The 21750-nt window shown below is 39.0% G+C and overlaps 1 protein-coding gene across 18 annotated transcripts in view; it reads left to right on the top strand.

The window, feature by feature from the left end:
• Nucleotides 1-21750, top strand: part of ASAP1 (ArfGAP with SH3 domain, ankyrin repeat and PH domain 1) — a 389931-nt gene that overhangs the window by 228732 nt on the left and 139449 nt on the right. The gene's annotated exons all lie outside the window — the stretch shown is intronic.

Here is a 21750-nt window from a genome sequence, read left to right as displayed (position 1 = left end):
GGTGAGAAAGAAAAAACAAAAAGCTTTTTAGTCCTAGGTAACTTCCACACCTCAACTAAAAAGCTTTTTAGTCACCCAGGATTTGCTTAAAGAAAATCCCATTGTGAAATTCCTGGAATTTGTACCTTTGGCCCAGCTGATAGAGTAGATTTATCGAAGCTGAGAGAGAAACTGCTTAACCTGAATTCTCTTCCACATCTCTGAGAATAATGATGATTTCTGTGTCGAACATACATTGGAAATACACATTGAAAGTATTATATCTCACTTACGTGAAGGTGATCATGCATTTTGGTTTCTGATTTATAATGAACGTCCCTCAACTCCCCACATCCTTTTAACCCCCAACCAAGAACAGGGTTTTGAGATTTAAGGAATCTCTGGTTTCCGAAGTAAATGACAGGAAGAATCCCTAATGACCTGAGACACTAGAGGTGCTGGCCCCAGGAGGCAGACCCAGGGATGGGGGTGGTGGAGGAAACTATTTGCCAGGCAGTCGTGTGTGGGCATCCCCGTGTTGTGCTGCAACCCCCTCCCCAGCCCTCACACCATGTGCACACTTAGAAAGGTTCTGGGTAATACCACCTGGACTGATCATTTGGATTTTGTTGGTTTTGGCGGATGAAATTATTTCTCTAGGAGCCACCCAGTGAAATAATTTAATCCTTCTAAGTCCCCAGAGAAAGGAGTACAATGAGGTTGAAAGATGCCAAAGGAAAACTATTTATATCATGCTTTTCCAAGTTAGCCCTGCCCTGGAGAAGAGGAGCTGTTCCCTCTTCTCTCCCAGTCTCTTGGTATTATACTTTTACCTCCTTTAAGGATCCGGAACTCATGCTCAAGATGTCCTTAACCTAGGTCAGTTATTCATATATCAAATAGGCTTCTGTGGCCTTAGGTGATAATTTGTCATAAATCCATTAGATACAAAAGGTTAGTTTACAGATGAAGATAACCTATTTGAAAAATGAAAACTACCTTTCTACACTCCATTAACCTATTTGGCCAATTACAATATTCTTTTTCTCTGTCACAATAAGTAAACGTGTGTATGTGTCTGTCTTCCTGACAGTTTTTCTAATTGGCGATGTATGCCATTGAATTAATCTTACACAGCAAATAAGCAAATCTGAAAGAAAATAAATGTCGAACATAAAAGTATTTATTATTTTCAAAAACTTCGGAAAGGATAATTTTGAACTTTGGCTCTCATGTTTCTGCGCTTTTGGATTTAACAAATCCATGATGTTTTTGTAAATCTTAGATTATATAAACCTCATTTATTCAGAAGAGCACCCTCGGTTTTCCTTCCCTCTGAGCATTGCCTGCACTTTCACTGGAGGCCTTGCTCAAAGTGTGGTGTGGTAGAAAGAGAGGAAGCAGAACAGGACTCTGACAATTCACTTTGGTAATAGCTGGTAAAGGACTTTCTTGGGCAGGAAGCTCTGTTTTCTCTGAGATGGGTGTTTTTGCATTGATATCTTGCTTTAGTTTCTAAGGACCAAATGTATTTGGCTTAAGTCAAGAGTCATCACCTCCAAGGTTCCTGGACCAATCTCATCTCTACGGTTTGCTACACTACAGGTTCCTTTCAACTGTGTGTATATGTGCCATACACACAGCTCAGTGGCCATTCAGACCAACATTCATCATCTGCATTTGCTCACCTAATACATTTGTTTATCTCCATACAAAACCATCTGAGATTTATTGAATGTTTTTGATGAACCTGGCAGTTTGGTGGGTGTGTTATGTAGATTATTTCATTGAAGACATTACAACAATCCTGTGGTTACTGTACCTTTAATCCAGATGAGGAAACTAAGGCAAATTGAGATTATATAACTTGTTTATTTACCCTATTAGTATGTGTTACAGACTTGAACCCAAACATTCTGTCTCTGAACCCGTTGTCTTTGCTCTTCTACAATATCCTGCCTCTGTCACCTCATGCTCTGGTTGTGCTGTTTCCCTAAGCAGAAGTACTGATCAAGCTACTCCCATATACATACCTCAAGCTACAGCCCTTTTTCCACACCCACTCCCCTTTAAGGAGTAGAAGTCTAAAAAAATCTAAAGGAAATTGCTGGAAAACCTAATTCATTTAGTAAAGAAAACCAAATTTTGCCTTTGAAAGTGGTAGTGGCATTCCTGGTGAGGGAGCCAGGTAGAAGAATCAGTTTCTACTGTAGTTTGGTTACTAAGGAAACATTATTCTGATTGAATAAAAAGGCAGTCCCAGGAGTTTACACAACTTGACAACAGCCGGCAACTTTCTGCTTCCCTTTTTATGCTTTTCCAGGAAAGGGAAGAGCAAACTAGACAGAATGATAGGGCCACACCTTGGAATAGAGGGCTCCCAGAAAGCCAACTCACCCCAAGGGGGTCAGGGTTCTGGATCTTGGTGCAGCACCTGCAGCCCCCAGCTGAGCAGCACTCAACACCCTCCTGGGGCTCAGGAGTACCCCCGTGGGAACCCATACTTCTCAGAAGATTCCCAAAAATCCTGTTCTCTTAGGCTAGTGAAGGCCAGAAACGTTAAGCAAACTGATACAGTTAAGCAAACTGATACGTTAAGCAAAAATTAAAGAGAAGGTACTTTGGTACTTTATAGACTTTGTAAATTGTATTCCCAGTCCAACCAGCAAGTACCAAAAGTCTATTATGTTCGAAGGTCTATGCTAAATACTAAAAAATGTCATTTTCTAATTAAGTATTGCTTATGAAGAGTATTTTAATAGTTTATACTAAATCATTACTTATTTTTATGGAGAAAAAGGAAAGGATAGATTTGCGGGCTAGGTCTCATACTAGCTTTCAGCTTTTGACTAACCCTGGATGAGAAAAACATTTGTTATTTGTTAGATGTAAGAAATCTCTACTGCAGGTGTATTGTGTTTAGCAGTTTCCGGGGCAGTGGTCTTAAAAAATATCAGTGCACTAAATGATGGTAACTATCTCAACCATCATTGAGATGCTTGGGGTTTTTTTCCTTTTTCTGAACTGTCTGTGATTATAGAAAGTATGATCAAGTGAGATGTTATGTGAAAACTCCCAAGGGCTACCTACAAAGATGTTGGCATTAACAGTACATAGGCCTGAGGCTATTGTTAATTAACCATACGTCTGAGGACTGCGAAAAGGATTGCAGTTATAGCTGATGACTCTGTGAGCCCATACCACAGTTGATGCACCAAGTCAGTTTTAAAGTAACTTGCTTTTCTTACTCCCCCCTCCTCCAAATTCTAGAAAATTGTTCCTATAAAAAGTTTTTCTACCTCATAACATAGGATTCGAGAGGCTATGAAGCATAGGAGGTTGGAGGATCATGGGTTTTGGTCTCAATCACACCTGGAATCCTAGTTTCCGCCTCACCAGCTTTATAGCCTTTGGCAATTCACTTAACTTTTCTAATGCTAGTTTCCTTGTCTCTAAAAATAAATAATAAGAGTGACTGTTTCTTGGTAGTGGCAGGATTTCATTGAGATCAGAGAAGCAAGTCACTAAGCACAATACCTGACAAAAAATTTGTTTCACAAATACAAACCTTAATTGTTATTTACATCTTCTCATTTTATTTTTAAGGTAACTCAATGTAAAGACAGCTATCAGTCATATCCCATTTTAGAGATAGATGCACCAAATCTTCAAAAAATATATACCTGCAAAATGGTGCAATTAGGGATTGAGCTCAAGCCCTGTGGCTACAGATTATGCCTTGTTTCAGTGATGTTGCCCCACGAATTACATTGCCTTGATGGATTATGTGGATGGTAAAGGCCCACCTGACACAATGACCAGGGCCTGTCCTGGTAATAATTAAACTAATGTGTGTGTTTAGCATGCAAGGTACTTTTTGGTTATTTTTGTCCTTTGATTTCTCTCACTGGTGAGTTATAGCATATTGGAAAGTGTGAGAGTGTTAGATGGTAATTCTCAAACTTTTTGGTTTTAGGACCTCAATCTTAAAAATGAGTAAGGACACCATGTGGTTTCTGTTTATGTGGACTACTTCTATTCATATTTTACTGTCTTAGAAATTAAAACTGAGACATTTTTCATGTGTTTTATGTATTTTAAAATAATAAACCCACTTTAAAAATCTATTTTTATGGAAAAATAACTATTTTCTCAAACCAAAAAATATTAGAAGGGTGGCATTGTTTAATATTTTTGTAAATCCTTTTAAAGCCAACGTAATAGACGGTAGCTATATTTTCATGTCTACTTCTGTATTCATTTTGTTGCAATTTATTGTTTTGGTTGAGGTAGATGGAAAATAAGGCCTCATACAGGTCTGTATTGGGAAAAGAGAAGATTATTTTAAGAGCCATTTCAGGTAATCTTTGATACTACATAAAAACTTGACAAGTAGTCCTTCCTTAAATGTTATTAACGGTGTGAGTCTGAAACCATGTAAATGAACATTATTTGGAAACTGTCAGCTCATGGTGGCAAATTCAAGTTTTCCAAAATTTTAGCTTCCACTGAAAGCTCTGTTTTTATCATTAGCAATAAATGCTGTCAGTTGTTTACCTCGAGGTGATAAGCTCACTTCATTTATTTTCAAGAAAATGTTTGGCAAATACCGGAGTCTGAATAACCATAGTTTGCTAGTCTTTCAAAAAAAAAAAAGGTGTTCCACTAAAAAAACAAAGCCGCTTAGTTCAACTTGCAACTCAAAAAATTACATAAGTGCTTTTCCTCAAAACAACCATCATATTTTGGTATGCCTAAAAAGGGCTTTATGCATACTTCCTATTTCATCAGACAGAGCATTAAAAAGATGCATTTGAGGGTCAAGATGTGATAAAAATCCATTTTTACTTTGTCATTATGGGCATTCTTAAATGAAAATAGCCTTTCTTTTTTTTACTGTAAGAGCTAGACCATGAAGAATATAGTAACTTTAGTTTGTAGCAGTGCCTTGATTTATGCTTAAGGCAACAGCTCTTTTACTCACTGTTGCTTTTACACTGTCAGTGCAAATGTCAACACAGTGAAAGATTCAGATAACCCCTTAGTATTATTGTGAAAATAGTTTGGACCTTGGGAACCTCTAGGGGCCTAGGCGCCATACTTTGAGAACCACTGGTGTCAGAAATTGAAGGCTTTGTTATGATTCCAACCCTACCATGAAGTAGGTTAATGTTGCCTAACTTACAGACATAAATTTCCTCACTAGTAGAATGGGGAAAGTACTTTTTCTGCATACTTTATTGGTTGTGTAGGGATCAAATCATACCATTCATGTGAAAAATATTGTAACCTGCAAAGTCCTTTGTACACACTGGATTATTATAGTATTAATAGGCCACATTAATATTAGTATTACTATGGTATTAATAGCCACTATAGGGGACTTTGTATTATAAAAAGAACACATGGCTATGGGGGAATTGCAGTTTCTCTTTCATATTCCCCCTAATCAAAGATAACTATAATTGACATTTGGAGTTTATCTTTCTAGTCCTTTTGTCTGTACCTCTTTTTTTTAGGGGGATGGCAAATAGATGAAACGACATGTTCTAAGCAATTTTGAATTTGCTAGATTTCATGTAGTACTGGAACTAGAGCAGACACACTTTCCCAAGTTGAGTCAAGTCATAGATTCAGAAGTTCAAAAGAATATGACTTATCCGAGAGCCCCATGTAATGAATTGTTCATCATTGGCAGATCAGCCTTCATCCCCATTGCAGCCTCATCCCCTTGTTGTGAGAGCCAATGCAGTGACATCTGCAGAATGGCAATCCAGCTACTGGGGCAGGAAGATGATCCAAGATGACTCAAGTACATGCAAGATCTTTTGTCTTTTACATCCATGTTCTTTATGCCCCTGTAAGCTTTTATTGCCTTAAAGTGAAAAAAAGTTCCCTAAAAGAGTGACTTTAAATAAGATAACCTTGCCATTTGTGTATTTTTATGACTAAAGTCAAAGTCATCCAAAATTACAAAGATGGAGAGCAGATCAGTAGTTACCAGCGGTTAGGAAAGGGAGCAGCCATGTAACCTGAGGGAGTTCCTTTGTATTGATGGAACAGTTTGATAACTTGATGGTGGTGATCATTGTAGTTATCTATACATGTGACAAAATGCCATAGAACTATACACAAAGACATACCAAAACAATGAATGCATGCAAAAACGGGGGGAATTCTAGTAAGGTCTGTGGCCTAGTTGTCTTGCACCAGTGTCTGTTTTTTCATTTTGATAATGTTCTATTTAACATATATAAGATGTTACTATTGGGGGAAGCTGGTTGATGGGTACAAGGGACCTCTCTACTAGTTTTACAATTTTTTGGTGAGTCTGTAATTTTTTCAAAATAAGTTTAAATAAAAGTATAAACTATCAAATTATTATCAAGGAGAGAAAGTAGGGGAAAGTGTTTAGTATACATCGTTACATAAAAATTTCAGCATAAAACAAATGTGCAGAACACAAATCAAACTCACTTCCTGATACTCTTTGAGCCAACTGATCTGCAGTCCTCAGTCCTACTTCCTTCGCTCTTTAATAGGTTTTCTAATTTCTTCCTCTAATTGAAGTCCTATATGTGGTCACTATTCCACAAAAGTAGGAATGATTAGCTATTTCCTCCCAGAAATGAGTCTAGTTGTCATGATTGAATATATCTAGGGAATGCTGCCTCTTAGTGGTGAGAAGCCAGAGAAATGTGGACAAGATCTATTCTATTGCTGTTGTTTTTACTATATTTGTGGCATAGTTACAAGTGCATGGGTTTCGATTTTTAATGAGGCCTGTATAAAAATAAGCATCTTACTTGTGTGGCCTTGTTGAGTTCTTTGAGTCTTGGTTTCTTCATTTTTGTAAAAAGAGTTTAATAATCCCTCCTTGTGTTCATTTATGATTCATTCTGTTATTTATTAGGGTTCTACATGAGCACTATGGGTAGGCTGTAGGGATACTGCAGTAAGAAGAACACAGACAAGGGCCGTATCCTCTTGGAGTTTCCATTCTGTTGGCATTTTTAGAAATAATTTATGTGAAATACCTATGAAAGCAGTTCGTAGCATCTGCTTAACAGATAGTGACATTTTAAAAAACATTTTTTAAATATTTATTTAGTTGCCTTGCAATCTCTCTAAACTTATCCTTCCTCTCATTAAAGATGCCTTCCTAATCAAAGCCAACTCCAGACATAACAAACGATTTGTTGTTCATGGAATATATACCATTTCACGCTTCCATGCCTTTATAGATTCCATTCCTTCCACTTTGAGTGCCCCTTAGTAGTTAATGTATTAATGATAAAGACTTTCTTTGCAATGCAGCTTTCTTGTTTAAAAAAAGAAAAAGGAAGCAGAATGCTCTTGAGTTTTAGCTGTTTCTAAGTGGTTTTGTTATATGTTTGATTAAATGCATAGTACTGAAAAATCACGTTCAACCTTTTTTTTTTTTAACCATGAAAAGGAAACCAATAAAATCATTACTTGCTAAGCAGTGCTGGGTCTGCTCTACTCCCAGCATCAGGCATCATTCCTGTGATCCTAGCAAAGAAGTTAAGGAGTCAGCAGATAATTGCATCCATTTAATACCGAAACCACAAAATGGGTCAGGAAAGGAATAACTGGTGGATTTAAGTAGATTCTTAATGGACAGAGAAAAACCATTTAAATGCCATACCCTTTGAAAGTCCCAAGGCAGCAATGGTTTTAGAAAATGTATATAAATTATTTTTTAAATAATGGGAGTCACCTGGAAGTATTCTAGGTCAGCCAGGACTTGCCATGCGTCTGGTTTCTTCTCTCCTGAGGCCTTTGGACAATTCTATAGCTTGCATAAGAGCTTGAGTCTCATTAAACAGTTGGAGGGCAGTTATTGCTTCAGAGCTGTTGAAGCAAAGCAAAGATTTCTCCATCTGCATAGCATTTCCTGTTTGTAATCTCTGACTGTAGGGTATTGTGGTTTGTGTTAAAGTTTTTTTTTTTTTTTTAATTTTTCTTCTTTTCTTTCCCCTCAAATAAGAATATCTGATAATGTACAGGTTGGATCTAGATTTGTAGCCAGCAGATTATTTCTCAAGTTCTTCTTTGAAATGTTAAAAAGTATGGAGAACATGGATGTGCCTAATGGTAAAATTGGTAGCTTCTGGGTGCCCTGAACTATATAATGCATTTTTAAAACCTTATCTTTTAAAAAAATGGTCATCAATCATTGGCAGTTTTCAGCGTTTGATCTACCAGGTATCCCCTTATGTCCTGACATGCCTCACTGCCTCACTACCAATTAATACTGTGGGACATTTTGTGAAATGTGATCTATCCATGTGGGTTGGTGGGTGGGTAAGAGGGAAAGGTTTATTTTTAACTCCTTCTATTTAAAAAATCATACATGTTTATTATAAAAATTTCAGACATATGGAAAATTTTAAAATAAAAATTATAATTCTAGCTTCTGTTAATATTTAAGAGTGTAGTATTTGAAACAATTTTGTGGATTTGTACACAGAGATACTGCTAATTTGCATAGATATCTGCAGGTATAGATATATATCTCATTCAGGTCCAAAATCCTTGGGGTTAGATTTGTTTCAAAATTCAGAGTTTTACAGATTTCAGAAGGGCGACAGGGTGTACATGCCTTATATTATGCAGCACACCCCCTGGTGACTTCTTGGGAAGATGCTTATAATTAAACACAGTTTGTGTCTGCAGTGTAACTTGAATATTCACATGAAGTGGGATATATAAAGACTATTAGGTGCCCCACCTCAAGTCTAGTCAGAGATTACCAACCAAATGGAGTCAGAACAGGTTTTGCTGTTAAATGAGTTTAAGCTAAAAAAGAAAAAAAGAAGCCGTGTATTTTATATATATATATATATATATATATATATATATATATATATATATATATGCAAAATTGCTTTAACAGGCTGCATACTGTTTAATTGTATATCTGGACCATAACTGATTATTTGAATTTTCTGTTTGTCAATACAGGTATACCTTGTCTTAAATACATCCAATAAACAGGTATCCTAGTGTATATATACCTCAGGCTGAATTTGAATATGGTTTTTCTTTTTTTTTTTTTTTTTTTCTTTTAAGGATTTACATTCAGTGTTTCAAGGTAGGATTTCAAATAATACATTTTAAACAGGATTGCATTTTCAGCTTGTGGCTTTTGCATGTTGTTCATAGCACTTGTCTAAAGGGTGTATGCACGTGATATGTGTACGTGATTGTCTGGTACTATTTCACTTGCATTTGGTATAGAGTTTTGGTTCTATGTGAGAGGAAGGAAGAAGAAAAAGGGAGAGTGGGGAAGGGAGAAGAAAAACCATTGCTTATTGGAGCAAAGTTTCATTGACCGTAAGAAAGGATTGAACTTTAAGAATGATTGGTACTGGAATGCTTTATGCTGTCTCTAACATTTTGCTAATCAATATCTCTTTGGTAAAAGAGCTGGTCTCACCCTCACAGCCTTAAGGCAGGTGAAGTTCTCATTATTTTTATTTTTATGGTTAACTTTAGCTATACAAGTAATTCTGATAACAAGAGCTTGTCTTTATACTGTGGTGAATGTATGCCAGACACTGGCACTTTGACTACATGTTTTATGGGTTAAGATAGGCTAGAATATGCTGCAGTAATAAATGAACCCCCAAATCTCCATGGCTTAACATGGTTTATTTTCTTCTCATGTGACATGTCTACTGAAGGGGTCTGTTCTGCTTAGCAACAGCAACTCAGAGACTTAGACACGTGGAAGGTTCCCCTTCTCTACAGGGGAAGAGAGACTAGAGAAGTGTATGCATACTTTTCACAGCTTTCCTAGGTGTTGTAGTTCATTGGTTTGAACTGTGATCTTGGCCCCACCTACCTAGCTGCAGGAGACCTGGAAATGGGAGGGAGCAAACGGAGTATTTGGTGAGCATTATCCTCTGCCTCATCTGTATATAGCCTCATTTACTCTTCACAGCAGCCCTACCAGGTAGTAACCATAGTTACCCTTATTTAAGAGCTCACAAAACTGAGTCACAGAGCATTAAGTAGATCTCAGATTCAGCATTCAAACCTAGGTGGTCTGCTCTAGGGCATAGGTCCCCAACCTTTTTGGCACCAGGGACCGGTTTTGTGGATGACAATTTTTCCACAGAAAAGGGGGTAGCCGGGAGGATGGTTTCGGGATGATTTGAGCACATTACATTTATCATTAGATTCTCATAAGTAGCGTGCAACCTAGATCCCTCGAATATGCAGTTCGCAGTAGGGTTCCCTCTCCTATGAGAATCTAATGCTGCCCTTGATCTAACAGGAGGCGGAACTCAGCTTTGCTTGCTAGCCCACCACTCACTCTTGCTGTGTGGCCTGGTTCCTAACAGGCCACAGACCTGTACCGGTTCGTGGCCTGGGGATTGGGGACCCGTGCTCTAGAGTATGCTGTACCTTCTCTCAAAAGATATGGACATCCTGTTTTGGACATAATGTAAAATTTACTTTTAAATTAATTTAAGTTAAAAGTTGTATTGATTTAAAAAACAGCAATTAAAACATTGACAATGATGTTACAAAGATAAGGCAAACACTGATTGGAGAGAATTAACAGCCTTCTGTCTGCATGATCTTTGTCCCAGAAGCCTCCAGAGCTCGCTCTTTAGGCCCAGATCTGAAAGTACATTGCAAACAGCAAATGCAAGTCTTTTTCTCTTTTCCTTTCTTAACGGAAAATTCTGTCAAACTCTGCCCCACATTCACTTCTCCCACTTCTTTCCACTCCACATTCCCTTCCACTCTTCCTTGATTTCCCATTTTCCATCCCAGGCATAACCTTTTATCTGGATCTCCCACTCTTCCTAGCTGATTCAGATTAAATGTTCTGTCTTGAGCTGACTTTGGATTCCTCTGCACAATGTTGCCTCTGAGTCTCTCCTCACCTCCACATACCATGGCCCTCAGACAAGGCCACCACTCCAGATCTGGACTGTTGGGAGGTCCTACAGCCCAGCCTGGCGCTTTTTCAGGGCTGATGTTAGCCAGCACCGGAAAACACGGGTTAGTGAGGGGAGCATGGCTGGACTTCAGGCTTCCCTTGTACAAGCCAGGTGGGTGCTTTGAGCCATGTCCACCCTGCGCAGCCGTACACAGTGGCCATACTGTGTCCAGTGCATCTGGCGTCTTCTTGCCTGGGAGCAAGAGTATAAAGAAACTTGTCCAATGCAGTGCTTTCTAATTTATTTGAGCACGGACTTTGTTGTTGTATAAGAAACATTGACTTTTCATGGAACCACTTCAGAAAATGCAGATTTAGATGTTTTGCTGGACCAGGTGATCCATTTCATTTGTTGTTGTGTGTGTTTTTTTTTTTTAATTCAAATTCACTTCTGCCCTCCAAGAATTTATTTCTAATTTATATTTCAGTATGTAATTTCTCATTGTTTTTAAGCTGGTTGCCACTTCGCCTTTTCTTTTCATTTTAGATTATACCGTATGGTACTTAGGGTTAAACATGAAGAAATGGCCCACTGATGCAGTCTTGAACTAGTATCTGACCACATCTTTCAGTAAAAATCAGTGGATCTTTTCATTGACATATTGCCGCAGATATGTTAAGCAACTGAAAATTCAGAAAATTGGCAGAAATAGCTTGACTTTGAAGTCGGATATAATTGAGTTCTATCTCTGCTCCACCACCTCCCAAGCTAGGTCACCTGAGGCAGATTCATTCATTCGCTCATTCATTCGTCTGGAAAGCAAGAGTATCTAGAAAGGCTTTACAGAGAAGGTACCCTTTATCTGAGCCATAAATTATCAAGAGATATTCATGAAACGCTGTTCTTTTAAGCTAGCAGAGGCTGTTTTCATAAGTAGAAACATTAAATAATATTAAGCAATGGTTGATACACTTGATAAACGGTGAGGTGAAAGTCTATACTTTAGTAGTAAGAAAGAAACTTTCTATAATGTGTGTTCTTATCTCTGCCAGTAGTTACCAAGTGCCCACTCTGTTCCAGAATTTGTGCTAAGACTGTCATTTTCTATGTGAGAGATTGCTTACACATAATATTTTAATAGTTTACCCTAAAGCACTACTTAATTTTACAAGGAAAGATGGACAAAGGTATAGGACCAGACTTTTAAAACATTGTGCTTTTGGTTTCCCACAAGTGGGGTTTCCTGGCAGCAGTTGGCATCACAAATGTAATATCTAAGAAGATTCCTTTTCTGCAAGGGAAGCTTTGAAATATATCAAACAGCTGCCTATCACAGTTACCATTTAGGTGGATTCTTTGACTTCTGAAAAATTTAATGAGGATTAAGTGAAATAAGTCTTAAAACATGAAGATGTAGACCAAGCAGACAGGGCAGGGCTTTCCAAGCAAAGGGAACAGAGATGGCTCTGACCTCCTGTCAGTTAAATGAAGACAATAATGTCTACTATGAGACATTACTAAGTCACCCTAGTACGTGGTAAGCCCTGTGTGCTTGAATATGTTTGTTGAATTTTTTAAATTGTGTTAAGAAGGTGCATCCTGAGTAAAAGATATTGCAAAACATTTATCATAATCTGTGATAAAGATGTTGAGTGAAAGCAAGGAAAATGTGATTCGATGTTACAGTGTGGTTTTATTCTAGGGAAAAAGAACAAATTGTAGATGCCACGTGTGGAAATGAAATTAAAGGTCTGAAAGTTGATCATGAACTAACTGAGTATCATTTTAAGTACAATAAAGAAATCCTTAGGATAGGGATGTCTTTCTCAAACCAAGGCCTAGCCATATAGCACACCCCCTCCTTTTACTTTCTCCTTTGTCTTGGTCTTATAAATCCTAGCTACTTCCCCTTTCCATATAATTATCATCAAATGAAATCAGATGCTGCAGATAATGCACAGGGAAATGGTACTTTCATTTTCACTTGATGTAGGAGATGATGTTAAATCTAACCCACCATTTACTAAATTGAATTAGGTAAAATATAATTGCATTATTTTAAGTTAAGGAATTCTCATATTCCCTGGTACTCTTAGACCTACCCATTTTTCTTACTAGCATTTCCAGTAAAATGTACTTTATGCCTAAATTCAGTCTTGTCAGTCCGGAATGCCTTTAGCACATGGTGTAATTTAGTTTGCATTTTTCCTTGGGCCTTTCCCAGATCTTCCAGAGCAGTACCTCTGTTTTCATTGTAATTATGCCTTAGACCATAGGCAAGTGATTTCTGCTCTCTGGCTGTAAGTCTTTCCTTCTCTAAAGGAACTTTGGTTTTTCTTCCACTTGGACAGCCTTTAGTCTAAGGCAGTGGTTCTCACACTTGATCTTGTATCCATTTCACCTTGAGAGCTTGTTAAAACTTAGGTTGCTGGGACCCATTCTTGGAGTTCCTGATTAATTAGGTCTGGGATTTCATAACCAACAAGTTTCCAGGTGATATTGACACTACTGATTTGAGGACCACACTTTTGAGAACCACCAGGAAGGATTGTCATTCTGGACAGAGATCCAGAATTTCCTAGTGTTAGAGAGAAGCTGCAACTGTTTTTCCCTCCAGATTCACTTTTATATTAATTGTTTTTACTTTTATACATGACATCTGATTTACATCTTTATCACTAAATAAAGAACAAGTTGAATGAGAAATAGGCTACTGGTTAATTATATCACCCTCTTGTGATTTTGTGTCATGTTTCTTTTTAATAACTTTGTACATACAAAAATAATACCACTTCATTGTTGAAAACTCAGAAAATGTAGGGAGAAAAAGACTAAAATAAAAATCAACAGTAATCTTATTTGTTATGGAGTGTGTATGTGTGTGTGTGTGTGTGTGTGTGTGTGTACACCCTCTGTCTTTCTAAACTTTCTGCTGTTTAAACATCTTTTTTCTCGTATTTTTAAAGTCATATACTTTTTTTAACATTGGGTTCATATTGCAGTGCTGTTTTATACTGTGGTTTTCCACCGATAACATTTTGAAAATGTTTTCCTGTTTTGTAAAATACTGCAGCCTAAGAACCTTTGCTTAGTTGGAAGCATACAACCTCTTAAATCAAGGCTTGTTTGGGCAGGGTTTGGAGCCAGGATCCTCTCCCCCATTACCCCTGGCAGTCTCCGAAGAGGGGTCTACAGAACCCAGAGGCACTTACCACCAAGAGGCACATTCTATAAACTGTATAGAATGCCCATCTTATATTTGCACTATAATTTATTTACCCAACTTCCTGTTTTGAATATTTCTATTGTTTCCATTTACCACTGTCCAAAATGTAATAGTTTGAAATCTCTACACATCTCATGATTATATATTATTTAGTTACTGATTGTCATTACTCCATTAATTCAGTTTGTAATGCTTTTGTTTCTCCTCCTTCCCTATCATTTAAGAGTCAAGAAGTCGGGGGAAACTGCCAGTAGCCCAAGGCCCTAGTAGGTCATAGTTGGTGCCTTGCTCTGATCAAATTAAGATGCTCACTTTGTTGAAATATTTCAGACTTTTTCAAAAGGTTATGTTTACACTGTGCTGGAAGTTTCATAGTGAACATTGTGGACTATACTAAAAATTGAGAATTGTTATAAGAATTATGAATGGACTTTTCTAACTCTCTGGCTTTACCACAGAACTGTTTGTTTGTTTTTGTTACTTTGTTGAGTTGGGGACCAGGGCTGCCCTGTCTCTGAGGCAGTTTGAGCATCTCCCTATAGTTCTCACCCATTTGAGGTGGAATTTTTTCTCCTTTATACAGTTGTGTCTCAGTAGCTCATTTTAAGCTGTAAGAGTGTTACAACTGGAAGGTACCTTAGAGATCTTTTTAGAGATCTCACACTTTATTGATGCCAGAAACAAAAAGTGACCTGCCTAAACATCCACAGCTGGTTGGAGACAGGTTCAAGTCTAGAACAGGTCTCCTGACCTTCATTCTTTCTTCTCTTCTTGTCAGACTAACAGCTGCAGGATGGGAGGGGTACCCTTGGTTTGTCACTCCCAACCATATCCTGGGAGCAGTTCTAACTCTTCTGTCCCTCTCCTGAATCTTGCCCCTTCCCCCATTCTGGTGCTGAGCACTCCAGGAAGACCAAAACTGGTTTAGGTTCTATAACATTTGGTGCTTCAGAGCAGCCCTCCTGATTTGGAGAGGAATTCATTCATCCATTAACTTAATCAGTAAGCATTTTTATTTAGTGTATAGAACAAGTCAACACTTTGCTGTAGGAGTTTGATGTAGCTCAATGGTGGGCAAAGCAGTCATAGCCTCTGCCTCCGAGAAGCTTTGCTCTAGACGGTAAAGGAACACACGGATAATTGTAAAGTGCAGTACTCTGTGAAAGCGAGCCTATTCTGCCACTGGTCCAGAGTAACAGGAGATTAGGGAGAAGGGACTTATTTATTATTTAGAATGGTCAAGGCCTCACTGAGAAAGTGACATGGAGACAGAGGAAGAGTGTTCCAGACAGTAAAGCACGTGCAAAGTGGGAGAGAGCTCTGTGGGTTGAGAAGCCAAAAGGAGTTGAAGTGCAGTGAGAATGGGTAGAGGGACTCAAAACAAGTTGGCAGGGCCAGACCTAAATTGGGAGCTTGGATATGAGTGTAGTTCAGTGGGAAACCAATGATGGGTTTTAAGCAGGAGAGTGATATAATCTGGTAATCACTTTAAAAGATCATTGTAACAGCAGAGCACAGAGGAAATGAGAGTGGCCTTTGGAGTCAGTAAAAACCTTAATTAATAACCTGACCATCTGCTTTACTCACTGTTTGACCTTGGGCGAGTTACTTAACCTCTCTAAGCCTGTTTCCTCGTTAACCTAGTGAGACTAAGACCCATCTTACAGAGGTGTTGTGAGCAATATCTTTAGATAATATATGTTAGATACAGTACCCTCTGTCATTTAAATAAAATTCACACTGTTCTGCCTAGATTAGAACACAGTATAATGGGCTGCATTATCTTACAGTTTATGGAGACTGCCTTGCAGACGAGGCAGGGAAGCAGGAACTGTGAGATGGAGAGAATGTGGTGCAATAAAAAGGAAATTTTGGAGCTCCCCATCCCAGCCTTAAAAGTACCTGAAATGCTATCTCATTATCATTTTTTCACCACTACTGCTGAGCTTTTCAAGTAAAGAATCTTAGGATTCAACATGACAAAACCCTGTCTCTACTAAAAATACAAAAAATCAGCTGGGCGTGACGGCAGGTGCCTGTAGTCCCAGCTACTCAGGAGGCTGAAACAGGAGAATCGCTTGAACCCAGGAGGCAGAGGTTGCAGTGAGCGTGGCTGCACTCCAGCCTGGATGACAGAGTAAGACTCTGTCTCAAAAAAAAAAAAAAAAAAAACTTATGAAAATAAACTTAGTTACATTTGATTAAGGGGTATTATGTAGTTGTTGTGCCAAACCCCTAGCCTCAGTAGGGAAGGCACCAGGTTCAAGAGGCCGAAGAAAAGACCCAGAGCCAGCAAATGAGACATGGAGTGTATTAGGGGCTTACATACAGGAGAGAGAGTCCAGTGGCAGCAGGCTGGACAAGAAAACTTCACCCACCAGTGAACAGCATGTAGCTTATATAGGATTTTCACTTAACACTCCCGTTAATGACTTCCATCTGGCAACCTTCATGGAACCCAAAACTCAGGGCCTCAATCTTCTGTATGGCCCGTGTTCCACAGGACGGGCCGGAGACTCAGACGTTTCTCACAGACAAGGAATGAATTTCTGTGATTGCTACTCCTGGGATTCCCTAGCTCAGAACACACATTCAGGTGCATCTGCCACAGGGTCATTCTAAGGGTGTGCTTAAGTTACTGCTATCAGGGCACTTGCCCTACAGTAGTGTCAGGCATTTTGCCTGTATTTGCATCCACTACGTCTCAGCTAACTGTGTGTGTTTGGCCAAGTTATTTAGTAATACCTTGTAGGGTTACCAGGAGCAGCTAATGAGACTGTGTGTAAAACGAGCCACCTCTGTGGCCTGGAATAAAGTGGAGCTTCACTGGTGTCAGTTCTTTTCTTTTCTTTTTTCTTTTGAGACAGTCTATTCTGTCTCAAAAGGTCTCGTTCTGTTGCCCAGGCTGGAGCGCAATGGCACGATCTCAGCTCACTGCAGCCTCAACCTCCTGGGCTCAGGCAATCCTCCCACCTCAGCCTTCTGAGCAGCTGAGGTTTAGGCATGCACTACCAAGCCCAGCTAATGTTTGTATTTTTTTGTAGAGATGAGGGTTTCGCCATGTCGCCTAGGCGGGTCTCGAACTCCTGAACTCAAGCAATCCACCTGCCTCAGCCTCCCAAAGTGCTGGAATTACAGATGTGCCACTGCACCTGGCCCATTGGTGTCAGTTCTGTCTCGATCCGCTGACACTGGCATGGGCTAGTTCAGGAAGGTGCTGGGACAGCAGCAAGGTTAAACGGTTTTCCCAGTTCATGCAGGCCGGGAGTGATGAGTGGCCACATACTTCTGGGATTCTTTCCTCTGTATCACAGTACCTTGGAAAGCAGCCTAATGACGAGGCATCAGTTTTATTTTTATTTAGTTTTATTTTTTGACTTGCCACTTAAGGAGGCACCAGTTTTAAATAGCTTCAAGGTATTATAACTCTGTAGGGCATGAAGGAGTTAATATACTAGACAGAATACCCAATTTATACCAGGGAATCGCAGACTTAACTGCTGGGAGCTGGCTCATTATTTTAATTGGATTTTCCAATGTGTTGAGCAAGTCAGCAGATTTGCATTAGCCTTACTTTCAGAGAAACTGTTTCAGTTCTGGAGAGAGAGAGAACCAATGGGCAGTGGAGAGGGAATGTCAAGATTAATGCAAGATGACAAAGCAAGCAAATTATGTCCTCATTAATTAGTACAGTCTTGTGTGCATGTAGGTGTCCTGGAAGTACCATTTGTAGAGCTGTGCTCCACTCTTCCGTCAGAGGCAAGAAAAAACGAGGCCCTGCTGACTCATTGTCTTTCTGCTGGTTGGCTACTCCAGCAGGACAGGGTGGCTTGTTGGGGTGAGTCCTTAAGGGCACTCCACCTACAGGCCCATAGAGGGGCTTGGAGCTGAGTTGGGCAGTATTCAGGCAAGCCAGAAATGATAGTACAGTGTGACCTACAACTTTTTTTTTTTTTTTTTTCGAGATGGAGTTTCACTCTTGTCACCCAGGCTGGAGTACAGTGGCGTGATCTCAGCTCACTGCATCCTCCACCTCCCAGGTTCAAGCGATTCTCCTGCTTCATAGCTGGGATTACAGGCGCCTGCCAACACACCTGGCTAATTTTTATATTTTTAGTAGAGATGGGGTTTCACCACATTGGCTAGGCTGGTCTCGAACTCCTGACCTCAGGTGATCCGCCTGCCTCGGCCTTCCAGCGTGCTCGGATTACAGGCGTGAGCCACTGTGCCCGACCTACAACTGCTTCTTGATTCCTTCTTTGGGATCTGATCAGTTAGTAAACAAAATAGATACAGGGCCTCCCCTTAAGAAGCAAACCTTCTAGTGAGGAAAGGTGATAAATCAGTAAACAATAAGTGAGATCATTTCTTTTAGTGGTAAAGCATAAAGACATTTTAAAAATCAGAGCAGAAGATGTATGTTTATATATACAGAGGAAAAACTGTTTATGAAGTCATCTCCAGTGACTGGGATAACGGGCTATTTGTATAATGCTGGCAGTGTTGAAGCAATTGTAAGGAATAAATGGCTATTTTTGTCAAGTTTAATATTAATTACAGTTACTTGCTTCCTTAAGTCCCTTTTGCATAATGAAAGGTAGACCTCGGCCTCCCTCTGTTTGATTTACTGCAAATTTCTGGTTAGGCTTGATGTATGTACTAGCAGGGGGAATACCTCTTCTTTGAGGAAAGAAATTTAGAAGCAATTTGTTCGGAAAGCAAAAATATTTACCATACCTAAATATCATTCTGGAATTTTTTTTTTTTAAGAGACAGGGTCTCACTCTATCACTCAGGCAGTGGCAGGATCATAGCTCACTGTAATCTTGCAGTCCTTGCCTCAGCCTCCTGAGTAGCTGAGACTACAGGCATGCACCATCATGCCCAGCTCATCTTTTTTTTTTTCTAAAGAGATGGGGTCTTGCTATACTCCCCAGGCTGTTCTTGAACTCCTGGGCTCAAGCAATTCTCACACCTTGGCCCCCCCAAGTGCTTGGATTACAGGCATGAGCCACCATTCCTTGTCCTGAAATGATTTTAAATGTGTTTTTTGTTTAATAAAATGAAAAAAATGCACTTTCAAAAACATACCCTTCAACTTTTTATAGACTTGAATCATGTAAAGTACTTACGTTAATTCAACTTTATGAATAAAGGAAAGAAAATGATTTGGAAGTCGAATAAATGGAGATAGAGTAATCAATAGAATTTTAGTAAAATCAATGGGAAATAATTATATAATGGATTTGAAAAGCTTTTTTAAAAATTTATTGAAGATAATGAAGGTGATACAGGAAGTTTACTGATACTGTTATTGTATTATATTGGCTGTATTGTAAGTGCCTTGGAGATGACTGTTACACATCAGTTTGCAAAACTCTTGCTCAGGTCATATAAAGGAGGGGCCACCAACCCCTGCTGACTCATTGTCTTTGTTGGGAACCTTGCCACATAGCAGGAGGTGAGCGGTGGGTGAGCAAGCATTACCTCCTGAGCTCCACCTCCTGTCACATAAGCGGTGACATTAGATTCTCAAAGCAGCGCGAACCCTGTTGTGAACTGTGAATGTGAGGGACCTTGGTTGCACACTCTTTATGAGAATCTAATGCCTGGTGATCTGAGGTGGAAGAGTTTCATCCTGAAAACAGCTCCCCCAACCCCTGCCATCTGTAGAAAAACTGTCTTCCATGAAACCAGCTTCTGGTGCCAAAAAGGTTGGGGACTGCTAATATAAAGGATTCCTGAAAGAACTATAAAAGTGAAGACACAGGAAATTTATAGAATCCCATGACTGTGAAGTCATATACTCCATCTCTGTGGCACAATAATCACCTAAAATAACTGAGAGAATAGGTTTTCCCTTCTTTGAGATCTCCAAGAAAGGATTTTTTTTTTTTGCTCCCCCCAATGAATATTTCCTAAAATTTCCTCCTCTTGAGATTGGTTTGCTTTCTCTTTAACCTTTCTTTGTGGCTTTATAATGACACAGGTAATTACTATTCACTTGTCACTTAAAATTTTCGTTGCTAGTTTTTTTAATCTACGTTTTTCTGGGAAGTTAGTTGGAAAGACTTTGTAAATTTTAATTTTTTTTTCCCGTAGCCTTTTCATTGACTAGTCACTGGGAACATTCTGAATTAATAATACATGTTTTGCATTCATGATTTCTTATCAGCCCTCAAGAATGTGTGTAGATAACCACGGAGAAATTCTTAATTCTTGGGGTTTTCTATCTTCCCCTCATGCCTAACCACAATGATGACATTAAAAAGTTACTATGTGTGGCGGAGCATGGTTGCTCACGCCTGTAATCCCAGCACTTTGGGAGGCAGAGGCGGGCAGATCACATGAGGCCAGGAGTTGGAAACCAGCCTGACCAACAAGGGAAGATCCCATATCTGCTTTTAAAAAAAAAGGATTTACTGTGTGTGGGTTTGGTGTGTGGTCAGTACATGATTTGAGGCACTTTTTGTTTGGAACAACCTGCACATTCAGTACTAACCACAGAGTTTCATAATTCTTTAATTGTTATTTTATAATACAGCCTTCAGATCAAGGTACTAATAACATTAATGTATTTTTTTTAATTTGTTGTTTCATTTCACAAATGATTTGAGGCATTGATGCAAACCATAATTTAGAACAAAGAGTTGAAAAGGGGTTATTTATAATCACTGTCTTTTCATATTTTGTTTTAAATTTTTGACTTTTTAAATAAACAATATATTACGTATTACAATTTTTTTAAAATGCAAAAATCTCCTCTCCCACCCTATTTCTTTGCCTAGTTTCCAACCCTGGAGGAAATTGGTATCAACAGATTTCTGTGTATTATTTCAGAAATAATTAAAGCATAGAGTTTTTTTTGATTTTTTTGTTTGTTTGTTTTTTGTTTTTTGAGATGGAGTCTTGCTGTGTCGCCCAGGCTGGAGTGCAGTGGCACAATCTTGGCTCACTGCAACCTCCACCTCCCAGGTTCAGGCGATTCTCCTGTCTCAGCCTCCCGAGTAGCTGGGATTATAGATGTGTGCCACCATGCCTGGCTAATTTTTGTATTTTTAGTAGAGGCAGGGTTTCACCTTGTTGGCCAGGCTGGTCTCAAACTCCTGACCTCAAGTGATTTGCCCACCTCGGCCTCCCAAAATGCTGGGATTAAAGGTGTGAGCCACCGCACCTGGCCTTTTTTCCTCCTTGTTATGCAAATTCTTGCATACCATAAGTAATGTTTTATACCTTGCTTTTATCACATAAATATTTATCTTGGAGGTATTTTCAAAGTGAAGCCATACAGAGCTTTCTCATTTTTTTGGCTGTTGTTTAGAAGCTCTGTAATTTATTTAGCCAGTGCCCTATTGATAGGCACGTAACTTTCCATCAGTTATAGATAGCCCTGTAGAGAAGAACTTTGTACACAAATGATTCTGTATTTCATTTCTTCTGCAAGTATTTTTTGAGCACCCTCTCTCTGTGCTAGGCAGTGTTCTGGGAATATAGCAGTGAGCATATTGACCCCTCTCTCAAACTGGCAACCAAACTGGGGAGACAGCAACAAATAGGGAAACAAACATATATACAAATGGGTAGGGATGGTAAGTGCTTTGAATAAAAATAAGGTAAGGATCT

Source organism: Pongo abelii, chromosome 7 (genome assembly GCF_028885655.2).
Source record: "Pongo abelii isolate AG06213 chromosome 7, NHGRI_mPonAbe1-v2.0_pri, whole genome shotgun sequence".
Taxonomy (NCBI): Eukaryota; Metazoa; Chordata; class Mammalia; order Primates; family Hominidae; genus Pongo; species Pongo abelii.
Note: the sequence above shows the minus strand (reverse complement) of the source record. Positions and strands in the feature narration are given on the sequence as shown.